The sequence below is a fragment of the Gopherus flavomarginatus genome, chromosome 19, assembly GCF_025201925.1.
Source record: "Gopherus flavomarginatus isolate rGopFla2 chromosome 19, rGopFla2.mat.asm, whole genome shotgun sequence".
Classification (NCBI taxonomy): domain Eukaryota; kingdom Metazoa; phylum Chordata; order Testudines; family Testudinidae; genus Gopherus; species Gopherus flavomarginatus.
The window spans coordinates 13,372,656-13,385,316 of NC_066635.1; the positions used below are offsets into that span (position 1 = coordinate 13,372,656).

Below are 12,661 nucleotides of genomic sequence, written 5' to 3' on the forward strand. Positions count from 1 at the left end.
GTTCCTCACTTTCCCTTTGCCCCTACTTGAGGATGGGATGTAGAAGGGAAGGCTGGAAAAAACAAAGTACCTCTCCCTGCACTTTCAAAGCAATGGAATGAAGTCATGCAGCTGAGCTCCTATTTCATTCTGAAATCAGCTCTAACTGCGATTACTCTCATTTTCCCGAGACCGGCTGAAACTGACTAAGCCTCAAATATTAACATATGGTAAGGATTTTCTCCCCCTCCCCTTCCTTTTACTAAATAAGAGTGCATTGATTTAATCATAATAGCAGCCAGCTAGGCAAGAAATTGAGTTTGGCTCACACACTGTAGATTTGAAGTGAGGTTTGTTTTGCGTTAGTAGCAGGAATTTATTAAATAATGGAATTGTTGTTTCTTCAACAATGGTAACATTAATATGCACGTGTGCCTGATTACTTTACAACAAGGAGATTGCAAGCCTCTAACCAGCACTTATAGAAAACACCCCATCATTTATTGCAAATTAAACAGACAAGAATTAGAATCTTTAAAATTCAACTACTTTCCTTGAAGACCTTTTTCCTATTATAGATGTGTACCATTATCTACACTGCTATATGACTTTTGGGACATTTAGATCACTCAGCCCACATCACTGCTCTATTCAACTCCTCTCCATAATCCTCTACCCTTCCATTTCCTGGGGCTTGTTCCTGCAAAGTGTCTAGCATGACAGTCTGGCTCCAGCAAAGCACTTGGGCACATGCTTCACTTTAAGCATGTGACTAGTCCCACTGAGTTAAATGAGATTTCAAGTTGAGCATACGCTTAAGTGATTTGCTGAGCACCAGGAGGGATTGGAGCCCTGTTGAATCACATTTCCTACGATTGCCCTTGGCTGACAAAGCTCTGCAGACTTCCACCCTGCCCTACATCATCCTATCTCGCCAGCTATGTGCCTCTACATGATATCAGCCATACCACTCCCTTTGTCTCCTTGTCCTCTTCCACGCTATTCTCTATGGCTGGGTCAGTCTAGGTTAGTGCACCAGGCTCCCAGCCTCTGTTCATTTAAATCCCTCCTGAAAAACCACTTGTTCCACAAGGCTTACTAATACTAACCCATGTCAATCCAATGCCCTCGCCAATCCCACCCATGAAAACCTCTGCATCTCTTTTGGTATTCTTGTCTGATTTCTCAGTTTTGACCATGAGCCCCTTGGGGCAAAGGCCTCCTCTAGCCACCATAAAGAGTTGACCGCATGAGAGCTTAAGAAAGAAAAAAACAGAATATGTAAAATAGACACCTGCGTGGTTTGAGATCTACTGATGAAAAGCACTACGTAAGAACTAGGTATTATTATTAGTACAAAACCCTTTCTTGACTACACAACAATTGGTATAATTTCAACACAACAAAACACAGAGCCTTTATTCCCAAAGCACTTTACAAAGTAGTGGCCTAATGCTGCCAGAATTTACTAATGAGTGCAGTGCTTACTCTTGAGTAGTCCCAGTAGTCAAGCGCATAAGCCCTATGCTTAGCAGTATTAACAGATGGGACTTACATACATACAGCACCTCTGAAATACAATTGCCTCTGAGAGGGAAGGCAGCAACTAGGGAGAGAAGAAACTTAGAATAAACCCCCTCCTCTTTGAAATCACCATGGGTTCATTAATGGTCACCCAGAGCATAAGGCCTCAAATATTATGACAGCTATCCTAGAAATAGAAGACATTCGTTTTCCAAGAGGCCCTTCATCACACTCTATTCATCACCAAAGGGTTGCAACTCCCAAGCTGGGATCTGAACTTGTGTTTCCAAGGTATCCCTTTGGCTTAGGTCACTGTGTGTTTTGCAGTGGCTAAGATTTCCAATGAAAAGAAATGAATCCTTAGCATGTACACCAAGGGGACACATCTTTCAGTTAACAAACACTCTTGTAGGCTTACTTTATAAGGAAACAAAAGTGTCACTTTTTCCAAGCTCACATTTTTTTCCCTACCCCATATAAGGATAAACATTTGCTCCAAACCTATTTCAATGACTAAGTTCGGAACCAGAGTTTGGTAGTATCCACTAAAACATAGTGAATCTAGCACTAGCATAGATATTTCAAACGCTAAATGAGATGCAAGCATGTGGCTTTTGGGAGTTGGCGTTTAATAGTTAGTTGTTCCTAATTTATTCAGTTGAAGTAGCTCACAATTGTCAATGTTGAAGGACTGATGCTGTTTTAACTTGTCCATGGACTAGTGCATTATGGTTACGAATGAACTACCTGCAGAAAAGTGCTTTCAGATTAATATTAATATATGTCTCCTTAGGAAAGATGTTTAAAAAAATAAGAAACACAGAAAATATCTTGACGTTTCAATTCTCTATGAGCAAAAACTGGAAGTCATCATCTCATATGAAGATTAATTCAGAAATGCCTAAATACTCTTGGTAAATACATTGCAGGATTAATCTATAATAGAAGACAGGCAGAAAAATTTCTACGACTATGTGGTTAGAGAGAGAGAGAACCTGTATTTAATTTTATGAAGGACAAAAAAGTTATTTATTCCGTGCACCTAAAGGCTAATGATTCATATACAAGTCAGGGAATTCCATTGCTGTATCTTGAGTTCTGCGGCCCTGATTCTGCAATGACACTTCTCAGGGCAGATCTTCGTGCCCATGCAGATCTCATGGCACGGCTGGAGCCAGAGCATATTGCTTGCAGGCAGCCTGACTTGCCAAAATGGCTTGTCTGAAATAATGGAAGTAGTCCCCCTTCAGTCATAGAGTAAAAACATAACACCACATGAGCACACCCAAATGTAAGGTTTCACCTTTGTGTTCAATTTTTAAAGGTTGTGTCTTAGTAACCATCCATAATTATCTGTGGCACTTCCCACAGGCAGGCTATAGTCTTGCTGATGGCGAGAGAGAATTTGGTTTTTCATATTCAAGTTTAAAACAAAATTGTTACACAGCATGAATGAATGATTAAATATATTGTATTTAAGAACACAGACTATTGGGTGCAGTGTCAAATGCAATATAGGAGGAGATGTGTCACATTTTTAGTCCTACTGCTTTTAATACCAAAACCACAAAAGGATAAAAAGATAATTAGTCATTCATTTCAAAGTGGCTCATTTAATCAGAAATTGTGGCAATTTTTAGAGTGGTACTGCCCAGAGAGAAGGGGAAAAAACCTATCAGTAATAACAATTTATGCTTCAATATCACCATCTGAGGATCTCACTGACCTTTAACGATATTAATGAATTAGCATTACCACCCTGGGTTGACAAGAATCCTCTCTCTGTCTGACAGAGGGGGAGACAAAGGCACAGGCTAATGCCGTGACCTGGCCCAGGTCACATGGCAAGCCTGTGGCAGAACCAGGAACTGAACTCAGACGTCCTGGCACTGAGTCCTGTGAGCTTTAGCTACCAACCAAGCCTACCTTTGATGGAAGGGGTTGCTGGCAGAACTTGGCTGTTTGTGGAATTTCAATTCAGTACTGAAGTTCACGTAGGTACCTTTCCAAACTTCAACCTAAGTGACTTAGAAGCTTAAGCACCACTGACTTTGTGCTGTAGTGAGAGCAGGAGATTGAAAGCAAGAGCTCAGAGGGAAAGTGAAATAGAGGATTTGCCCTGTCTTCCTGCAGTAACAGAAGGAGAGAGAAGTATCAGGAACTCCAGTTGTTACTTCCCTGAGAGCACTCCAGCTTTTACTCTTACATTTACAGTGCAAGTTTTTACAGGCCCACTGGGTATTTATGCACCTTCACCCACATTGGAAATGGAGCCTCCACATGAGACTGTTCTTTTCTTTCCACTTCACTACAGGTCTAATTCTGCCTTCAGATGCCTGCATGTGACTCTCCTTCATGACTGCAGGCACCTCACAAACTCTGTGGGCAGAGATCAAAGGTCACTACCATCTGATGGCTGCTTGTTGGCCTATGTGAAAATGAGCTCAGGGATGTTTCTACTAACCAAGTACCTGCAACACAAAAAACAGTCACAAATAGCCTCCTCGGTGGCCGTCTCAGCATAAAAAAGTATAATCACCTTCCCACCACAGCAGTGGCCACTCCAGATCAGGATTGAAACTTCCAGTCATAACCTATAGTATGTGTTCGGTGTATCAGGGCACCTTACATCAGCACTGAATTCTCTCATAAATGAATTGCAGCATGACATTCCCGTCTCAGACTGGGAGCCAGTCTTGCTTTCGGCATCTAATGTTTATCATTATTTTCTTGCAGCCTTAATCTTTTGATAGGTTTTAAATTTATTCATGGACTTGAGTTTAGCTCTTGTTAAGCTCTCAGGGTGCAAGCCGCCACTTTCTCTAAAGCTTTTGCTACTCAAAATAATTTTAATTCAAGACCTTTCCGTTGCTTATTTTCTAATAACTCTGCAAAACCAAATACATTGCAAATGCAATGCAAATGAATCCATTTTATTTTCCCCACAGAAGGGCTGACTGTTATTAAAATTGTGCATTGATTGAACTAAGAATGAGCCTTCGTTACACATCCATTTAAGCAACAAATGGCGTTTGAGGATCCCTGCCGGGAAACTATATTGTTTATATAATTTAATCAACAGCCACCAACAAATTGAAGGTCATTAACAGTGAAGACAGTTAATCTATAATAGCTATTTATGATTGATACCATTGTCTGATAACGTCAACCAAATTCCAGCTAATAAAGTGTCTTCTGAATGTAGATAAATATTCCCAAAGCAACACCTTATAGTTTACTCAGCAGGAGCACTTCCAATTTGCAATCTCAATAAGCTAACATATATTAGAAAAGAGCCCTTTGTTAATAGAAACAAAGGTTTCAAAACAAAAACTGTAGCCAGGTAGCTAATTCATCCACAGACTACATAAAAATAGAAGCCCCAGCACGCTAAACCATCAAGCAAACATTTGCGGAGTTGCTTCAATCTACCCAAGGTCTGTGAGTATACAATGGCCATTAACATCAGCAGAGTTTGTAGTCTTGTTTGATCAGAGGTCAGATTCCCTTGCAGCCCAAACTTGTACACTTTCTATATGATGTTTTTAAACCTTTAAAATAAACAAACTTTCTACGTATAACACATCATCTGAGAAATGTATTTTGTTTTTTCCCCCCCAACAAAAGCGCTGAACAAGTTTACAATATACTGTACTAAAACTACGCCAAGAAAAAAAAATGCCTCACATTTGTTGCAATACAAAAAGTGCTTTTGATTACATTTCCATTTCACAACACAGCAGAACAGACTGTGATTCTATTAAGGATTTTAATTAAACAGTGTTTGAACAATCAGTGTTTCATAGCGCTCTGCTTCGCATTCAGAAAAGAAGAATCTCATTAGTAACTACATGCAGTTTGCATGCTCCATTGAACAGGTCAGAAACTTACTCTGAAATATAGTCCTCTATGTTCTTGTTAAACCAAACATTTTGGGTAACTATTGCATAGCTATGCTATTTCTTTTGTAAGAGCAAGAATAGCGTTTCACTTTGTTATTTATTGTAGTTTACAGAAACATGCTGACTTTTCAAAATATTTGTATATGTGCTTCCTGGGTTCACATACTATATTGATATATTTCTGCACCACAAACTACATTCTGTAGCCTCGCTGGATTATAAATAAGATTTAAAAATGTAAGCCCCAATCCTGCAAAGATTTAGGTATGTGGTGAATTTTAATTATGGGAGGAGCTCCAATGGACGAAAGCTTTAGCAACATTGGAGCCTTATACTTATTCTGTCAATTTGAGAAAATAAGAAATGAGATAATGAAGAACAAAGATCTATGTAAAAAATTCATTTAAAATGACAATTTAAGAGAGTACAACTACAATGTTTTAGAGACATCAAAAACATGTAGCAAAACAGGTTAATGTGAAAGGTAGGGGGCCAATTAGCTGGTGATGCGCAATGAGAAACTCATGATTCAGAGAAAAGTTTTGGTTGAACAGGAGTTAGAAAAAAAACAAAGATTATTTTTACATTAACTATTCACCACACTATATAAAAACTGGTTCTTTAGGTAATTACAGCCTACCTCCCAGATGGCCTCAGTAGTTTCTTTTGAATCTGGATTTTCTTCATTTCCTGGTCTAAATGGTTGTCTTTCAAATCACACCTAGAGATCCACCTCCTTTGCTGCAAAACAAAACAAGGAAGTGATCAGATTAAGATGGTGTTGTTATAAAAATTCTCAGTTAACTCTTTCATTTGCATCTCACCCATTTTGATTTTCTAGGTACGATTTGGGGTTGTAAGCATTCTAACACAAGGCACTGTGTGTCTTCATGCCTACATCTTCTTTCGCCTCTCACTTGTCTATTTAAAACACAGTACAAGATTTTTAGGCAGGGACTCTTACTCTGTGTTATACAGTGCCTTCATTAGGGCCTACAGGCACTACCACCAAAAATAATGTTTTTTAAAAAATTGTACAATACAATGAAGTAGAAGCCCAAGTGTTGCCATTTTACAGGCCAGCAGTATCCCTATTTCAGAGACAGGTGAAGTGAGTCAGGGGTGCTGATGATGGAAACCATGTAAACGATGTATTTGGTGTTTGTTAATACTACTTCAAGCTAGGGGCTGTGACAGCACCACTGAAGTGAGTGCTGCATGTAGTTTGAAGTCCTTTCACAGGCAGTGACCCCATGTTGTTGTTATTAATCATGTTCTGTATAGTAGTGCATTGTGCTAGGTGCTGTGCAAACTAGTAGATGGCTCCATCCCAAAGAGCTTACTATCTAAATAGACAAACCCCAGGAGGATGGGGAAAGGGATAGAATACAACAGCAGAATGAACAATGTGATGGCAGCAAATGGCAGGTTAGTTCCACTTTTTTAAATGGGTTTTGTTAGTTAGGAGGAGGATCACCTACATGTAAGGAAAAGGGAAGACAGGGTGAGGGGGGCCAGGGTGGAGTGAAGGTGAGGTGAAGAGAATGTGAGGGAGAAGAGAGGGTTGGAGCATACAGCACAGAGCAGAGAAAGGCCAGTCAGAACTGCAGAAAAGTTCTCCATATCCAGAGCTCTGTGCTTTGGTTGCTTCTGCTCCTACCTGCTAGAGTCTCTGGCTGGCTCCTTTCTGCAGTTTTCTCCTAAGCCCACAGGGAAGGGAGAAGAGTGGCCCCAGCTAGGCTCCATTTTACAGCCAACCCCCCAGTGCAGCAGTCCTTGATTTGGTTATTTCTGGTAGCATCTGTGGCTGGCTCCTCTGCAGTTTTCTTTCCTCCCCAGCTCTGGCTGGGCCCAATTTTCTGCCTTCCCCCGAGTGCAGCAGTCCTTGCTCTGACTGCTTCTGCCCCTACCAGCTGGAGTCTCTAGTCAATGAATTTGTGAGATGAAGTTATCTACAGTGAGCTTGGTTTGTATATTGCTAGCAACAAGGTCTAACTTCTTGCAAAGTATCTTTAACAATTTTTTTTGAGAAAAATCAGCATGACAGGAGGCCAATACTACCAAAAGCAAGCTAGTATCAGAGGGTAGCCGTGTTAGTCTGGATCTGTAAAAGCAGCAAAGAATCCTGTGGCACCTTATAGACTAACAGACGTTTTGGAGCATGAGCTTTCGTGGGTGAATACCCACTTCCTCAGATGCATGTAATGGAAATATCCAGGGGCAGGTATATATATGTGTGCTAGGAAGCAAGCTAGAGATAACGAGGTCAGTTCAATCAGGGAGGATGAGGCCCTGTTCTAGCAGTTGAGGTGTGCAAGCTAAATTCCAATTCTCTCCCATAGTGACACCAAGTGGGCAAACGTCAGTAATTTTTCAGTGGTGGTAAATGGTTAGTTCCACAGCCTCAACAAAACACATTCAAAACCAAAGAGATTATAGTGAAGTAATCTTTGATACCCCACCTTCTTACAATAAAACTAAATACTGGTGTGGTAGCATATCAAATAGTAGACATGAAGTTTCTCTATTCTAGAATCCTAGCTTTTTAGCCATAGCAAAGTTGATCTCAGACCCAGACAAACTATTTACTTTCCCTGCACAGGGGTTATAACAAAAAGTCAAAACGAACAAACTTGTGCCAATTCATCATATTGGTTCATTTTTATACTAAACTCACAGGTGCTACCCCTTCACTTTTTGCATTGTAGTCTGCAATCCAGGCCAGGGGTTAGTTCTGACCTTTGCACAGAACAGAACTAGTGTAATATAAATGCTTACCAATGATAAAGAACATGGGTACGTTGGACAGAGTCTCCTCTAAGTTCTCTACTGACTGGAAGTGAATGTTACCCATTTTCTACCTGGGCAGTTGTATCCATCTCAGAGCTAGGACAGGTGGGCTGAAGTAGATTAGTCTTTCAGTTAGTAGTATCACTGACCACCATCACATATCAGCTCCTTAGAACAAGATCTGGCACTGCAGTGCTCTGCCTCAGTTTCTCCCTCAGGCTCTTGAGCAGGGAACTTCACAGATTCTGCACTTTGGTTACATGTCTGGGCTCAATTATTAAGACCAACTTCAGTCTTCCAAACCCAAAGATAAAGTCCTCAAAGTCCAAATCTGACAATGTCTAACAGACTAGAAATCATAAACAGGAAATCTTCTACCACCATCATGCTGACCTTCAGCAATGATTTCGTGTCTTTACTAAAGCAGCAAATTCAGCCCCTTTCCTGGGCACCCCTGCTGCATGCTCAGTGTGGTTGGGCTCTGCAGAGTGCTTCCTTTCTGTTTTAGCTGAGCACTATCTCCCACAAGGCCCCTCTCCCCACAGCAGCCTCCCACTGTCTCTCCTTCTTTAATGACAGCCTGACTCCTTATAGGGAACACCTGCCCCACCCCCTCAGCTGCATCTGATTAATGAACAGACCTGTCTGGCCCCAAGTTCCTAAATAGGCAGGCCAGTTATAGCTGAAATTTAAGCTTTGAGCTCTTTCATTCCCTACCCCATAAATGAATTGGGATAGGTTAGTATAAGCAAATATCTTATGTCTGTACTTTTTACTATAACTTAGACATTGGCAACTTTCAGACACAAGGAGGAAACCAGTACTTCAGCCTTATAGGAAAAGAGCCTTAATGTCAAATATTAAACTTGAAATGTTGACCTACCCTACAAAGAAGTGGCTAAATGTCACAGCTCACTAGAAAACAATCTCAACACTTTAAAGATGTGGCTTCTTTCCATGCAATTTTCATTACACTCAAGCATGTTACTTAACAATCCTCACCTAGTGGGGGCATTTCCTTTACAACTTTCATTAACCAGTTGTTTGAAATTGGTATTTGTCTGCAATATACACAATTCTAACTGAATTGTTACCTTGCCCCTGCTACCTCTGCAAATCCTGCTGTGGGTGGGAGACTTTCAGCATTCATTTTATTCTTCAAGACAACCTGCAATTTAAGGGCTTGGCTACATTGGCTCTTTACAGCACTGCGACTTTCTTGCTCAGGGGTGTGAAAAACACTCCCCACCCCCACTGCAAGATACAGCACTGTAAAGCACCAGCGTAAACAGCACTGCAAGCTAATCCCCATGAGGTGGAGTCCAGGCAGCACTGGAAGACCTCTTTCCCAGCACTGGCACTGCAACCACACTCATACTTCAAAGCACCGCTGCAGCAGCGCTCCCAAGTTTCAAGTGTAGCCAAGCCCTTAGGCAAAGATGGTGGTGATACAGAAACCCTTCTTTCAGTTGTTTGCTGTGGAGTTACTTGCTTCAAAATTCCATTGTGGCTCAAACTTTTTCACCTTTCTACAAAACCTTGTTAATCACCTGGTGTTTTATATGATTGTTTATTGGATTGCTCATTCATTGATCTGCCCACCTCAAAGATTAAGATACATGTTTACTACTGAGGAGGAAGATTTCCTCCTTAAATTATCTAAAGAAATCAGTGAATAGTAAACAAATATGTAAAAAATGAAGAGCAGCAGCTGAGTATGAAGAGACTTCTGTGCAGCCAGCACATTTTAAATGTTACTTGCTCTAACTAAAGGGTTATTGCAGTAGGAAGCAGTCATTTAAAGTTACACACAATGTTGCAGTTGTGGGTGTTAAAGAGACAGGTGAGGTAATATCCCTAATTGGACCAGCTTCTTCTGGGAGACAAACTTTCAAGCTTACAGAGCTCCTCGCAGTAGCATGTCTTCTCCAACAGAAGCTGGGTCAATAAAAGATTCTCTCCTTTAGACCACATCACATGTGGAGAGAAATCAGATTCTGTAACTGAAAACAAGCGAACCTCCCCACAAACTCTCTGTGAGACATGTTTCACTAATGTCACTTAAGCTTAAAGGCTGAGCACTCTAAAGAAAAAAAAGAGTTCAGCTACAGGCAGCATTTTAAAAAGACACCTGTGTTTAAACTAAGCAAAGTGTCAAAAATCCAGTATGTTCTAGTTACAAAGTTTATTCGTAATACCTTATATGTTGTGTGCAGTTTTTTCAGCTATGTAGTAAACGATAAAATACAGCATTGTTTACACAAATGGATACTAAGTCATATAAAGGGGTATTTTCTATTATGCAAGTTATTTGAAATAAAGACCAAGAGTACAATGATTTGAAAATTTTAATTTGTGCACTAAACAGTATGCATCTTATACATGTAAAAGAGTGAGCAGAAATGTTTGTGCTCAAAAAAACAGTTGCTAGTTCCCAGGGTCATTCAGATATTTTGTGATGTTCTTCTATCGCAGACTAACAGGCTTGCAATATGGACACCTGCAACACAATATGACAAATAAGTTACAGTGCAATGTGAACTTCTACCCAACCAATTCATTAGTATACAAGATGTCTTCAGAAAACCTTTGCTCACCACTAGTCAATCTGCCGGTAATTCCAGCTATTTCTGGTGAATTTCATCATATCTTGTACTGAGTGGTACACATTTATAAATATCTATAACAAGATAGTCACTGAAACCTAGAATGTTTGAAGTAATGAAAGAAAGCTACAAATGTGGCTCAGTTTTTTGTTTAGAGTATCACCAGGGTCAATCACCCTTGGTATTTGATGTCTTACTATTTAATTTAAATTCTCAGCCTTTTTTTTAAAAAAAAAAAACAAACAAAAACACACTTTATGAATTACACCCATATAACCACATGGGCTTTCACCTCCAGTTCATCAATGCCTCAGTAGTATTCACTCATTTGCACTTGATAAGCTTTCATTCAGTGAACAAATATGATGCAGGGACAACTCTTATCAAGCTCATCAGTGGTTAACTTTTTTAGCCCTTAAAGTTTTTAACTTAGCACTGCATCAGTACGTTTTTAGAAAAAGTTGTATCTCCCTGAGTCTGCTAATCAATTATACACCCTAGAATCTAAATTGAATAGCAAGGGTAGCTGACAATTTCTCATTTAGAGAATATGAACACATGTAAAATTTTATTAAAGCTAATATTAAAAATAATTAACTACATAGGTTGAGAAAAGTGTCTGTATATCAGGATATAGTGCTTAGCTTATCCAAATACAAAGTTTGTTTTTAAAAAGTCATAAGATACATATAGTGCATAATCAGCAACAACAAATTTAAGAATACAGTTTAGATATCTAGCATCCATACATTCAGGTACATGGCTCATGAAAAAAGTTAGAGTTGGTGGTGGAAAACATTTGTACTCAAACAGGTTTTTTTAGTGCTGTACTCTCTTTACTGTAGGAATCTCATTTAACTTCCCTGATAATTTTGGGAAAAAGAGCTGTAAAACACAAGTTTCTGAACCAACATTAAAATGATAAAGGACAGGTTGCAGAGGGAGCTGCTAATGATATCTAGGCACATTGGTTCTGTGAACTAAGACTCATGGGGGAAGAGGTTTAGTCAAGAAGGGAAAATTGAGAGTTCACTCAGAGGGGAGGGAAGCAGATTAGCTGCAAAACTATTAGGGTCCAAACTCACAAGGGATGTGATTAAGAGTTGCCTGATCTCATGTTATCTTCTGATTTCTAAGGATGTACATGTATTAACAGTTTTAATACCTTTATGTGTTTGAAACCATATACAGGATCAGAAATATTCAGTCTTTACTGTAGCATCACATTTATCAGGAAAGGGAAAAAAGTACCTGTAGACAAATGACCTGGAATTACAACAGATGGTGGGAACTGACAATGTTTTCTGTCCAGAGTCCTCAATGACTACATTACCAGTCCACTGCTGCCATATATTAGAGAACTGTACAGCTGAATTTCATTAGAAGCTATCCTTATGTAGAACAGAACCCTTACATAGGTCTTTATTAAGCTAATGAAATATGAGTGACACCTTGCACACTTTAAGCTATAGGCAAGTGCAAGGGGAGAGAGCTGGAGAAATCTGCCTCCTGTGGTGGATGCCCAGGTATAGTGGGGACAGGATGGTCTGTCAGAACTTACATAATTCATGCAATATCCAGTTTCAGCTCTTGACCTTGAATCTGTATTAATAGGGTCTGAAGAACAGAAGGCTCCACTCTTCCACCAAGTTTTGGTAAGCCATGACCCAGTTCTCTTTTTCCACCCAGATTAGGTCTGGTCCAAGGCCCGCATAAGCCCAAGGGAGCTGCTTTCCACCCTTCCTGTGAACATCTCACTCCTCTGAAATATTGAAGTCTACAGACAGACTCTGCAGAATAAATGAAAAGAAGAGAACAAAAATGGACGTTACATGATACCCTGAGTAGACCAAGGCAGCA

General features: G+C 39.9%; 1 long non-coding RNA gene and 1 other non-coding gene across 3 annotated transcripts in view; both read right to left on the reverse strand.

Moving 5' to 3' along the window:
- LOC127037527 (uncharacterized) overlaps nucleotides 1-12,661 on the reverse strand; it is a 267,537-nt gene that overhangs the window by 252,694 nt on the left and 2,182 nt on the right. The window contains exons 4-5 of one of the 2 annotated variants that reach the window (XR_007770386.1): nucleotides 12,363-12,591; nucleotides 10,578-10,695 (exon numbers count right to left, since the gene is read on the reverse strand). This is a non-coding gene — a long non-coding RNA (uncharacterized LOC127037527). Of the gene's footprint in view, nucleotides 1-10,528; nucleotides 10,696-12,362; nucleotides 12,592-12,661 lie in introns of those variants that run through there. The other variant, XR_007770385.1, reaches the window with a different exon arrangement.
- Nucleotides 10,772-10,844, reverse strand: LOC127037705 (small nucleolar RNA SNORD65). Its single transcript, XR_007770446.1, has one exon. It is a non-coding gene; the product is annotated as a small nucleolar RNA SNORD65 (small nucleolar RNA).